This window comes from Hyperolius riggenbachi, chromosome 7, assembly GCF_040937935.1.
Source record: "Hyperolius riggenbachi isolate aHypRig1 chromosome 7, aHypRig1.pri, whole genome shotgun sequence".
NCBI classification, from domain to species: Eukaryota; Metazoa; Chordata; class Amphibia; order Anura; family Hyperoliidae; genus Hyperolius; species Hyperolius riggenbachi.
In genome coordinates this window covers 317,793,174-317,806,975 of record NC_090652.1, presented here as the reverse complement: position 1 = coordinate 317,806,975, position 13,802 = coordinate 317,793,174, and positions in this window count along the sequence as shown.

Sequence of the window (13,802 nt, the reverse complement as noted above, 5' to 3'; positions counted from 1 at the left end):
AGGATTAAAAAGTCCCACATCAATTAACCACCTTAGCAGTATGGACGAGCTCAGCTCGTCCATTACCGCCAGAGGGTGCCGCTCAGGCCCTGCTGGGCCGATTTGGATCAAATAAAGAGCAGCACACGCAGCCGGCACTTTGCCAGCCGCGTGTGCTGCCCGATCGCCGCCGCTCTGCGGCGATCCGGGTCCCCCCAGCCGCCTGAGCCCTGCGCAGCCGGAACAAATAGTTCCGGCCAGCGCTAAGGGCTGGATCGGAGGCGGCTGACGTCAGGACGTCCATGACGTCACTCCGCTCGTCGCCATGGCGACAGGAGAAGCCAAACACGGAAGGCTGCTCATTGCGGCCTTCCGTGTTACTTTTGGCCGCCGGAGGCGATCAGAAGAACGCCTCGAGCGCCATCTAGTGGGCTTTCATGCAGCCAACTTTCAGTTGGCTGCATGAAATATTTTTTTTTTTATTTACAAAAAACCCTCATGCAGCCGCCCTGGCGATCTTAATAGAACGCCAGGGTGGTAAAAGAAAAATCCAAAGACACGAAATGGAAAAAATGCACCTTTATTTCCAAATAATATATTGTCGCCATACATTGTACTAGGATCATACTTTAATCACTGTAATAACCAGGACAAATGGGCAAATCAAATGTGTGTGTTTTAATCTACAGTAGCACTTAATTTTTAAAGAGTAACTGTCAGGCTGCAAAAGCTAATTTAAACCTCTATTCTCCTGTGTTAAACCGTTTAGAAGGAAGCCAAAAAGGCAATACTGAAGTTAAAAATCTCTTACTTTTGATGTGTGCTGAACAGCAAGGCTGTTATTCCCAAGCTCTTAAAAGGACGAGAGGCCGCATAACATACTGCAAAGCATTCTGGGGCTACTTCTCCCCACCTTGGGTCCTCCCCTCGGCTGCTAGTGAGAAGTTACAGGCTCATATTACAGCAGCTTGTAATGCAGGCCAGCTCACAGCACTGATAAATCTCTGGGCAGAGTACACTGCAGGAGTCCACACTGCAGGAGTCCGCTATTGTTCCTAGCCACATGGCTAATTAATATTCACTGCACAGCAGTGTCCTTTTTTTTTTTCCTGAGTGGAATCATCAGGAAGCAGGGAGGACATGACGACACATTTGGCTTCATAGGAGACAGACAAACATGGAGCCTGCCATGAGCTGTCAGGAGCATCATTCAAATACTATATAAAAATTCTGTGAAGTACAGTGAAATGCATATGTAATGTAAGTACAGCCAATCTTTAGCTACTGATATGTGTTTTTTTTCTCTGAGACCTTATACCTAACAGCTCCTCTTTAAACTATTATGGCTGAAAACTGAGAAATAATTACTTTTTCAATTTTTTCCCCCCTCATTCCTTTTAAAATTCATACAAAATTAAATAATTCTTAGCAAAAAGGACCACCCAAAGAAAGCCTAATTGGTGGCGAAATAAACAAGGTATAGATCATTTATGTGTGACAAGTAGTGATAAAGTTATTGGCTAATGAATGGGAGAAGTGGGAAATGTAGAAAATTGTTCTGTTTTTTGAGGGGTAAAACCCCAGGGACGCAAAGTGGTTAAAGTGGACCTGAACTCTTGCACAGGACAGAAGAAATACACCCTGTATGTATTTAGGGAGTTTAGCCTGTCTAATCCCCCCTCATCTGTGACTAATCACAAGTTGTAATTTGGACTCTCAGCTGTCATCTGGCTGCCTCTGCAGAGCAGCTAATTGATGAACACAGGATGTTAACCCCATGTCTGCTTCCATAAAAGCAGGAAGTAGAAAGACTGCATATTTATTGCATGATTTGCTTCCGCTGTAATGTTTTTTGTTTTGTTTTGTTTTCTCCCCCTCTCTTTAAAGCGGACCTAAACTCAGAACTTCCTCTCTGCTCTAAAAGGTACACAACAGAATAATAACCTTTAAACAAAAAAAATTCTTTGTTACAGCTGATACAAACCCTAAAATAGATCTGCAGTGTCCTTCCTGATTAACAGCCTGTGCTTTCAAATGGGCTTATCTGTCATTTCTGCCATAGGCAGTCATGTGACACGGGAGGATCAAATTACAACTTGTGATTAGAGACAAATGAGGGGGAATTGGACAGGCTCAACTCTCTCTAAATACATACAGGGCGCATTTCTCTGTTTTCCTTCTTTCCTGTGCAAGAGTTCAGGTCCACTTTAAAGAGAACACGATGTGGGATGTAATTATGTTACTAGGGCACAGAGGCTGGTTGTGCACACTATCACCAGCCTTTGTTGCCCCATGATGTGCCTCCATGTCCCCCCTGCGCGCCGCTATAGCCCCCGCAGTGCTGGCGACACACAGCGTGTCGCCAGCACAATGTTTACCCGTCGCTCCTCCGCCTCCTCCGTATCGGCGCTACCTGCCTGTGTCACTTCCCTCCTATCGGTGGGAGGGAAGTGACGCAGGTGGGAAGCGCCGATACGGAGGAGGCGGGGGAGCGACGCTAACAGACAGGCAGAGGTAAACATTGTGCTGGCGACACGCTGCGTGTCGCTAGCACTGCGGGGGCTATAGCGGCGCGCAGGGGGGACATGGAGGCACATCATGGGGCAACAAAGGCTGGTGATAGTGTGCACAACCAGCCTCTGTGCCCCACTAGCATAATTACATCCCACATCGTGTTCTCTTTAAAGGTTATTGTGCTGTTGTGTATCTTTTTTTTTTTTTTTTTTTTACAGAGATAAAGTTATGAGTTCAGGTCCACTTTAAAGGGTTAAATCATTACCCATCATTTTAGTACAACAAACCCCTAGATGCGATCTGCTGCATTTTGCAATGTTTCCAATCGTTAGCGAATCGTAGAACACAAGGATATCTGCAAAACAATAGATTGTAGGAACAGTTTATAGTGTGATCTGACTTCCCCCGATCGCATGCCTGCGGCAGTTTTTTGTGTTTAGAGCATCGAAGAAAAAGATCAATATGCAGGAAAATCGCTCTGCGTTTTGCGGTGGAAACACCTGTTACGGGTGGACATTAAATCTGCGAGTCGCAGAGGTGGCAATAGAAATTGCCAAACATTCTGACTTTATACAGATCTGTTCCAGCTCTCGTATGATTGGCTGGTTTCCAGGCTGCATAGATTTGCATGTCTGACTATCTCTAGCTCATGACTGATCCTCCCTTTTCCCACAGGTGTAATTTTGGTAAGAATCATCCCCAATATAACCTACATCATCGCTATACAAATCCTTATTTTTCAGCTTTAATCTGCAGCTGCAATATAATTTTTTTATAACAAGACTGTTAAGTATGGCAACAGTATACAACTTGCAGTAAGGATACCCAGAATCCTCCTCTTACTGTCTCATTGGTTCTTAAGTCTGCACAAAGTAGAAAGTAAAACTTGTACCCCTTACCACGAGCTGATTTGCTGGGTTTACTGCATTTAAGTCACAGAGAGGAGGGATCTGATCTATGCAGGGATGCTGGCTCTGCGTACGCATCTGACCATACTCCACGCACAGAGCCAGGGCTGTGGAGTTGGAGCAATTTTGGGTACCTGGAGTCAGGTGAATTATGTACCAGCTCCACAGCCCTGTGCAGATTCCAGACCCCAAAGGTGCAAATTCAGCTTCAGTCATTCATAGCAAACTGCACATTGAAATATGCGGCTGTAGGCGGGAGTGGTGGGTGTGGGGGCTGCGATGGGAGGAACTCAAGGAAGCATGAGGTGGGCTGCATGCAGGATATATACGTGAACCCTAACTCAAAGATCACACCCTTAAAGGGAACCTGTAATGATTAAAAAAAAAAAAGTTTACTTACCTGGGGCTTCTGCCAGCCCCCTGCAGCCGCCCTGTGCCCACACCGGTCCTCAACTCTCCGGTCCCCCGCAGTGGCTAAGGTTTGCTTTTTTTTTTTTCAGTCACCGGCCACTGCTCGTCTTCGTTCGCGCACCCATAACCGGAAGCGGCCTGCGCAGGCGGAGTAGAGACTTTCTTGTACTGTCTGCGCAGGGCGCTCCTGGCTATGGGAACGTCAATGAGGACATGCGCGGCTGGCTGCAGAGGCCGGCAACTGAAGAAACTTAAATTCAGCCACTGCGGGGCACCGGAGGATTGTTGAGGACCGGCTCGGGCACAGGGCCACTTTTTTTTTTTTGGGCAGCACGGTGGCGTAGTGGTTAGCTCTCTCGCCTTGCAGCGCTGGGTCCCTGGTTCGAATCCCAGCCAGGGCACTATCTGCAAAGAGTTTGTATGTTCTCTCCGTGTCTGCGTGGGTTTCCTCCGGGCACTCCTGTTTCCTCCCACATTCCAAAAACATACGGATAAGTTAATTGGCTCCCCCTAAAAATTGGCCCTAGACTACAGTACCTACACTACATAATATAGACATATGGCAATGGTAGGGATTAGATTGTGAGCTCCTTTGATGGACAGTTAGTGACAAGATATATATACACACTGTACAGCGCTGCGTAATATGTCGGCGCTATATAAATACTAAATAATAATAATAATAATAAAAATAAAGGAAAACTGAAGCAAGAGGAATATGGAGGCTGCCATATTTATTTCCTTTTAAACTATGCACATTACCTGGCTGTCCCACTGATCCTCTACCTCTAATATTTTTAGCCCTAACCCGGGAACAAGCATGCAGATCAGGCGCTCTGACTGAAGTGTGACAGGATTAGCTGCATGTTTGTTTCTGGTGTGATTCAGACATTACTGCAGCCAAATAGACCAGCAGGGCTGCCAGGCAACTGGTATTGTTTAAAAGGAAATATATATATAGTAGCCTCCATATTCTTCTCAGTTGTCCTAAGATGGTTAGTTTGGAAGCTGGTTTTGCACAACATGTAATGCTAGGCGGGTCTGGCACTGCAGCCCTGTCTGTGTCTTAAGCCTCATCTACACGAGTAGATGAGGCTCCGAGCCGGAGGCTCGATTAGCCGCCGTATCGCCTCTTCCGCGTCCCCGCTCGCCACGCGTGTGCCGGATTCGATTCCCCGCTCGTCCCCGCCGGCGCCGCTTATCATCAGCGGCTCGATTGATAAGGAACATCGCCGCCGCATCTACGCGTGTAGATGCGGCTATAGATGTGGTCATGTCTGGTGGGTGGGGAGTGAAGAGGGCAGAGGGGCAGCACCCTACAGAGAACTCTTGCCTGAGTTGTTATGTGTTTTTGGTGTGCTGAGGACTTTGCTGAGATGTGTAATATTCACACTGACCAGTAGAGGGCTCTCTTGCGACACCTAACAGCAGTGCAAATTTATGTGTGACTTTCTGCAAAATAACAAGAAGAATCGAACATCTCCAGCGAGGAGAGCAGAAATCCTGGAGTGGATGAATTAAAATTGATCTATTAAAGTGGAGCTGAACTCTTGCACAGGGCAGAAGGAAAACACAGAGAAATGCACCCTGTATGTATTTAGAGAGTTTAGCCTGTCTAATTTCTCTCATCTGTGACTAATCACCACTGTAATTTGATCTCTCAGCTGAACAAGGCTTGAAATACTCCAACGTGGAAACATTAAACTCACGTCTTCATTAGCAGCAGTTACGCCTTAAAAAGGACCTGAACTCTTGCACAGGACAAAGGGAAAACAAAGAGAAATGCACCCTGTATGTATTTAGAACGTTTAGCCTGTCTAAGGCCCCGTTCACATCTAAAATTGCAAAACGCTAGCGATTACCGCTAGCGTTTGTGGGAGTAGTTTTTTCCCCACAATCCTTCAGGGCAAAGGTGAGACGTTGCTCCTCCCAGGAACAGACAGCACTTCCACTATAAAAAAGTCACATGGTTAGTCCACCCTCAGTGCTGTTTGTTCCTGCGTCCAGGCAGGTCGGCATCTCCCCTCTGGGTGAAGCCTGTGTGCTGGGCTGCAGGTGGATCCTTCTGGGTGGCTGAGACTGTGGTACTGAGGCAGTCTGGCCATGCGCCCCAGGCTGGATCTTTACTGGGGTTTGCCTACCTTTCTCTCCCGCTGCCAGGGAGAGCAAGTGTGGAAGGCGTGGGTTCCCCTTGGCGGCCTTGCGGCAGAGGAGCAGGACGGAGGTAAGCCAGCGGCCATGTGCAGCGTGGAGCGCATTGCGGCCATTAGGACGCTTGGCCGCGTCCGGATGCATAATTTCCGGCGGGTATGCCGAATGTAGCAAATTGTAGAGCTGGTTCATTACTCCTTCTGAACCTCCGGTCCGCCCCTCATCCAATTGTGGCAGGCCGGATATGTTTTAAAAGGGAGGCTGCGCAGGCCTGTTTGCACTGTTGCTCAGAGGGAGTTTGGTCCTGCGCTGGACATGAAAGTTTGGGGACATGTCAGACGCTGAGAGGATTGAGAGCAACCAGGCCGCCCAGAAGGTGAGATAATGGCTTCTCTTTCTGGGCTAAAGGTGCTAAAGCTGTACAGAGTTAAATGCCTTGTTGGTTTTGTTTGTTTGCAGGCCAAAACTGAGGCCGCTGCTAAATCTGCTGAGGCTGCTGCTGCAGATAAGCATAGGCTCCCTCCTAATTATAAGAGATGCCCTTTGTGCAATGTTAAGCTAATGTTGCCCTATGCAAAGACTCTGTCAGTTGTGCATAGAGAGGGTTATGAGGGAGGAGCCGGGTCACTCTGTTCAGAATACATTGAGATCCTTTAGAGAGGAGATTAAGGCTTCATTGGAATCAATTAAGTCTTCATTATTGAATGCTAATCCATTTACTTCTCAGGTTGCTGTATCTGGAGTATCTGTGACTGAGGTTGATGTTAGTCAGGCTGAGTTTGCAGCTAGTTCTGAGGATTCAGACATTAGAGAAATAAAATCTGAGTCTGTTCCAAAGTTTAAATTCCGTATTGAGGATACGGAGGCGTTGATTGCTGCCATTAATTACTCTTTTGGAGTTGAGTAAGGATGTGGTAGCTAATTTGTCTATTCATGATCAATTATACAAAGCTAAAGGATCCACTGGATAAAATAGTGGATGCTTATTTGAAGAGGTCTTTGGAGGCTAGTGTGGCTATGTTTAGGCTGGCTGTTGCCTCTACATGTGTGGTCAGAGCTTTGGAGCTGTGGATTAATCAGCTCAGAGCTAATATACTGGCACCTGTTGAGCATTTGTTGAATTCTATTGCGATTCTCATTAAATCTGCTGCATATTTAGATGATTCCTCGGCTGAGGCAATTAGGTTTACACCCACTGCTGAAATTAATGATCAGCTTTGGAAAGTACATCGAACAAAAAGAAAATTTTTTTCCTAAAAAGAAAAAAGCTGTTGCAACTAAAGTTTTTGTGTGTGATCAAAGAGATGCCTCTAAAGATCAGAGAAAAGGCAGAAAGTGGACTTCTGACAAGTCGGGGAAAAGGGGCTTTAAATATAAAGCTCCGAAAACCCAGTCAAATCCCAACGACTCGTGTAAGGCGGTGGGGGGAGGCTAAGATGCTTCTCTCTCAGGTGGGCAAAAGGGGCAAAAATCCCGTTTATTTGCCGATCAATAAAGTTTGGTTACCAAATAGTTTGCGCTCCATCCATCGTCAAGATTTGTGGTCTCAAAGGCCCCAGGAGATCCCACTCTGTTTCCAGAAATTTTGAGTATATTGCAAAACATGCTAAAACAGAATGTATTTTATCCTGTGCCGGATCAAACAATCCGAAACAGTCTGTATGCATGTTGGATTATTAGGGCTCTGTACAAATTAACAAGCTGACACATCATTACATTCCAGCGGTGTGTAGCTGCTAAGGGTAACAATGGTTAATTTGCATATAGTCAGCAGTGATGCACTGGGAGACATCTCAAGCTCACTCCAACCTGAATTATTGCAAATTCTTTCTGTTTTAAGAAAGCAAACTTTTTTGCTTTTCTTAGCATTTTAGTAAGAGGGCTTTTAGGACCATTGTAGCCTCTTACACACTCTGAGTTCTGGGTCACCATGAGCTTGCTGGTTAGTCTGTATCCTGTGCCAGTAAAGGAACAAAAGCAAAGCTTCTGTTTCACTATTTTTGTAGTAAAAAGTCGTCGGGCAAGTTTCGCCTGATTCTGAACCTAAAAAGACTTAACCTGTTATGAGACAGAAAAAGTTCGGATGGAATCCATTTTTTCAGTAAGGGAGCTACTGTTTCCAGGGGCCTTTATGGCATCTCTCGATCTAAGAGATGCATATTGGCATTCACCAAAAATCGCAAAAATTCCTAAAATTTGCAGTTGGAGAAAATAGGAGGGTAGAACACTACCAGTTTGTTTGCCTTTCGTTTGGGATCACTTCTGCCCCAAGAGTGTTCACAAAGATGCTGGGAGAAGCATTGATTCCGTTAAGAGAGCAGTCGATTTTAATCATTCCGTGTTTAGACGACTTGCTTATTCTCGGAAGTTCAGCAGATCAACTGACAAACCATTTAAATCTGGTATCGGAACATCTCCGATCCCTAGGTTGGATTATCAACCTAGAGAAGTACTCTTTGATTCCAAGTCAGAAAACGCCTTTTCTAGGCATGCTAGTGCATTCATTAAAACAGAGGATTTTCTTTCCTCCGGAAAATATCCTAAAGATAAATTTGGCAGTGAAATCATTACAGAGGGAAGACAAGGTTTCCCTAAGGATGATTTTGTCTGTGCTGGGATTGATGTCATCCACAATGGTGGCAGTACCCTGGGCACTGGCACACACCAGGAAGTTGCAGAGTTTCCTTCTAGGAAATTGGGACGGTCGTCCATAAACATAAGATTTCAAAGTCACAATTCCTCAAACTGTGGTGTTGTCTCTGCAGTGGTGGTTGGAGGAATCCAACCTTGTGAAAGGAAGGCTTTGGAAGGAGCCTGTAGACAAGGTAATTACTACGGATGCAAGCGCTTGGGGCTGGAGAGCTCGTATAGCTCACAGAGCCTTTCAAGGGAAGTGGACAGAACTGGAGTCTGAGGTCATCCAACTGGAGGGAATTAATGGCAGTAAAGCGGGCCTTATTTCAGGCGCGATCGATACTGTCACAGTCCAATGTTCTGATCCACTCTGACAATGTTACGGCAGTAGCGTTTTGTCAACAAACAGGAAGGCACGAGATCCCTGTTGTTGCAAGAAGAAGTGGAGGAGATCTTGTCCTGGGCAGGAAAGAATGTGTTATCCTTGAGAGCTGTTCGTCTCGAGGGAAAACTCAATATAGAGGCAGACAAACTGAGCAGAAGCAGGATTCTGTCATCAGAGTGGTCTCTAAACTGAGAGAGGTGTTCCCAGACATCACAAAACGATGGGGAACACAGTCAATCGATCTGTTCACAACAGAAGATCATGCCCAGATTCAGAGTTTCTTCTCCCTCAATCCAAAAAAGCATATATCTGGGGGTGACTGCATTCATTCAGGAGTGGAACTTTCCACTTCGGTATGCATTTCCTTCTCTCAATTTGATTCCTGCAGTTATCAACAAGAGGTTGTCAAAATCTGATGATTTTGATTGCACCTTAGGGGACCCTTGGAGACTTCCTTGCAGGCCAGATCTGCTGCTGCAAGGGAACCTGTGGCATCCACATCCAGGCAGATTGAATCTGTCAGTCTGGATCCTTACTCAAAAATTGGGAGTATCTGACAAGGCAGACTCTACATTGATTGGTATCCGTAAAGAAGTTACTAGGAAGATTTACTTGAAATGCTGGAAAACTTTCCATCTTCGGCTGTCCGGCTTTAATTTTGATAGCCTGTCAGTTCCAGCAGTCCTGGATTTTCTTCAGGAGGGTTGGGATAAAAATGTTTCTGTAAGTACGCTTAAAGTGCAGATTGCTGCTTTATCTGCTTTTTCAGTTATCCCCTTGTCTTCCTCTCCTTTTGATAGTGAGGTTTCTGAAGGCTTTTTCTAGGAAACTGCCAGTTTATAAACCATATGTTTCTCCTTGAGATTATCAGGGGTTTTAAAGGGACTGTCCAAAGGTTCCTTAGAGCCTCTTAAGGACAGTTCTTTTAGATATCTTACATTAAAAACAGTATTTTTTAGTAGTCACCGCTACAGCCAGAAGGGTCAGTGAGCTACAAGCTTTGTCTATGAAAAGTCCTTACTTTCAGGATACATTAGGGTTACAGGCATATCCAGAGTTTTGTCCGAAGGTTATGTCTAGGTTTCACAGGTCGCATGATATTATGTTGCCTACTTTCTGTGTGAATCCAAAGTGTGGAAAAGAGAGGATTTTTCACTCATTAGATGTTAGAAGATGTGTTCTGGAATATTTGAACAGAACTGCAGATGTCAGGAATACAGATTCTTTGTTTTATTTTCAGGGAAAACTGTAGGTCAGAGAGCTTCTAAATCTACTATAGCTAATTGGATTAGGTTAGCTATTATAGAAGCTTACAGAGTTATGGGAAGTGAGGCTCCTGCCTCATTTAAAGCGCATTCTACTAAAGCTAGGGCAGCTTCTTGGGCTAATAATGCAGGGGCTTCGCCTGAGCAAATATGTAAGGCAGCAACGTGGTCAAGCTTTTCTACGTTCATCCGTCCTTACCGAATTGATGCAATGTCTGCACACGACCAAGCGTTTGGTAGAAAGGTTCTCCAAGCAGTGGTCCCACCCTGAGGTTGTATTACTTGTTAATCGTCTCACCTTTGCCCTGAAGGATTGTGGGGAAAAAGCAGAGTTAGTACCTGCTAACGATGTTTTCAACAATCCTTCAGGGCAACGATCCCACCCGGGTGTTAATTGTCTGTGTCTGATAGTTGCACGGTTATGGGTTAGTGGAATGTTCACCTGTCGGGTACTTGGCTAAACGCACTGAGGGTGGACTAACCATGTGACTTTTTTATAGGGGAAGTGCTGTCTGTTCCTGTTCCTGGGAGGAGCAACGTCTCACCTTTGCCCTGAAGGATTGTTGAAAACATCGTTAGCGGGTACTAACTCTGCTTTTCTGTGATTAACGTGGAAAAATCACTGGACAAAGTAGCATTTTGGGAGCGATCGCGATGAGCGTTCTATACATGCTAATCGCGATTGCTCCAGAATTGCCGCCAAAACGCTGCAGGTAACTAGTTTGCGATTATCGCTAATCGCAAAATGCCCGCGGCAGTGAGAACACTGCCATAGAGTATAATAGGACTAACAGTTTGCGGGAATCATACGATTCCCACTTAGATGTGAACGGGGCCTTATTCTTCCTCATCTGTGACTAATCACAAGTTGTAATTTGATCTCTCAGCTGTCACCTGACTGCCTCGGCTGTGCTACTGACCAGATGAGTTACAAATTATTTGACAACCGCAAATCCAGATGCTTCTATCTGTATAAAGCAAGTGCAGGAGTTGGGAAAACATATTTTAGTATGGTGGATTCCTTGTCTCCCAGCATGCATCTGTTAAGGAAGGTTCCTGTTAGGTACATATGCCCAAAATGATCTGTTATGATTGCTTCAGCTGACAGTTTACCCAGAGTGAGGCCTGGAACCCACTACCAATCGCAATCGCTAGCATTTTTAATTAGCATTTTGTAAGCGATTTTAAAGTGTACGTTTTTTGCCAGAGATTATGATAGCAATTTTAATTCTGATTTGGTCCTTTCAAATTATTATAATTTTTGTTAGTGTGCAGTAATTTAAAATTGCACTGAAATGGCTATTTGTAGAGATTCATGAGCGCTTCGATACTTTACACTGAAGCACAAACGCTCCCAAAAGGCTGCATATCCTGAGATTGTGATTTTGCTAATTGCAATCGCCTCTGTGGTATTTGTTACATTTATTTACATTGGCAGAGCGTTTAGGGAAATCGCTAGTGATTTAAAGCGCTCCCTAAACGCTCAAAAAGCGCTCGAGTGGGTTCCAGTCCGCATGTGTGTGTTTGTATGATTTAGCGGGTGCCTAAGAAGGCAATGTCAGGGGACAAATGTACACAGGCTGGATTGTCACCTGAGAGCAGCGCTGTCCATCTTCATGGGCGGGGGGTGTCTCTAGCACCGGATATTTCGGCTGGTGGTGGCAGCATTACTGTCCTGGCTTCTATACTGTGCCCTGCTCTGAACAGAGATGGCTCTATAATCTGAGGAGGATTGCAGCAGCTTGTCTGCCCCAGGCCCCTACTCTGCCCTCTGCTAGTGATGTCCGCTTCATAAGTGATTGGTTCATTTGAGCCTTCACAGCTGAAGAAGAAACCAAGAGGAGGAAGATGTCTGCCCCAGGCCCCTACTCTGCCCTCTGTCTGCTAGTGATGTCCGGATCATGAGCGATTGGTTCATTTGAGCCTTCACAGCTGAAGGAGAAGTCAAGAGGAGGAAGATGTCTGGGCCAATTAGCAGGGGAGGGGAGTGACTAGCAACAAGTTACTGCTAGCCACACACTCCGCAGTCAAATGAATCGGTTCTTGATCCGGGTTCATTAATATCGCTCTAATCTTTCACATTTACAGTAGCAAGAAGAAGTATGTGAACCCTTTGGAATTCTATGGATTTCTGCACAAATTGGTCATAAAATGTGATCTGATCTTCATCTAAGTCACAGCAATAGACAATCACAGTCTGCTTAAACTAATACCACACAAATAATGTAAACATTCACAGTGCAGGTTGAAAAAGTATGAACTCTTGGATTTAATAACTGGTTGAACCTCCTTTGGCAGCAATAACTTCAACCAAACGTTTCCTGTAGTTGCAGATCAGACGTGCAAAATGGTCAGGAGTAATTCTTGTCCATTCCTCTTTACAGAACGGTTTCAGTTCAGCAGTAGTCTTGGGATTTCTAATGTTCTCTTTCTTGAGGTCATGCCTCAGCATCTCAATCAGGTTGAGGTCAGGACTCTTGACTGGGCCACTCCAGAAGGGGTATTTTCTTCTGTTTAAAGCCATTCTGTTTATTTACTGCTATGCTTTGGGTCGTTGTCCTGTTGCAGCATTAGTGAATTGGTGTTTTTAGCGAGATGTTCAGAAAAATTAGCAGTTTCCTGCAGTAATGCTTAGTGGATTAAGGTAAATTAGCCCAGGATTAAACTTCATCCCAATCAGTAGCTGATACCCCCTCTCCCACCAGAAGTCTTTACCTTTTCCCTAATAGATCATCAGGGGGGGTATGTATGGCAGATATTGTGGTGTAACACCTCCCACAGTGTGATGTCATTACCATGGTCCTGACAGTTTCCTGCCTGTGAACCTTGTTGCATTGTAGGAAATAATGGCGGTTTCCAACTGCCAAGCAAGCAGCATCTCCCGCTGTGCACAGAACTCTCAGTAAGGGCCTGGTCACACTACAAGAGCTTTTCTAAGCATTTTGGAATCTTAAAAGTTCTTGCTAATGTTGTCCTATGCGAGTGTTCACACTGGAGCGATGTGATTTTGTAAAAATCCCCCATAGCATTGCATTAGCAAGAGCTTTTAGAATCTCTAGTGTTTAAAAAGCTCTTGTAGTGTAAATCAACATTGAGCACTGATGCACCTGCCAGCAGTAAAGGTGTCATCATGTGATAAATGTCAGAATGTAAATCGGGGAGAGGAAAGATTTTACAATGGGCAAACACTGACTAAATCAGTTATACATCATTATTGTAAATATGAAGCACTTTATTCATTACTTTATCTTCACTACAGTTCCTCTGAATGCCACATGGGCTCTCCTCTGCATGGCTTTGGCCACACCCCCATTCAGGAAGGGGTGGGTCTGACGCTCCAGATCTCCCACCCGTTAACGTGCCCATAGACACATCAATTTTGCCATTCCATTCCCTCCAGATGCGTTCAATCGAATCGGACAGGAATCGATTCCTTTAAATGTTTGATTCAATCAATCTTGAAAGTATGGATTGGACAGGAGAGAAAAACTAGGTGGATTGGGGGCAGAGCAGGAGCTGCAGGCAATTCATATAGGCCATACCGTTGCAATAAAT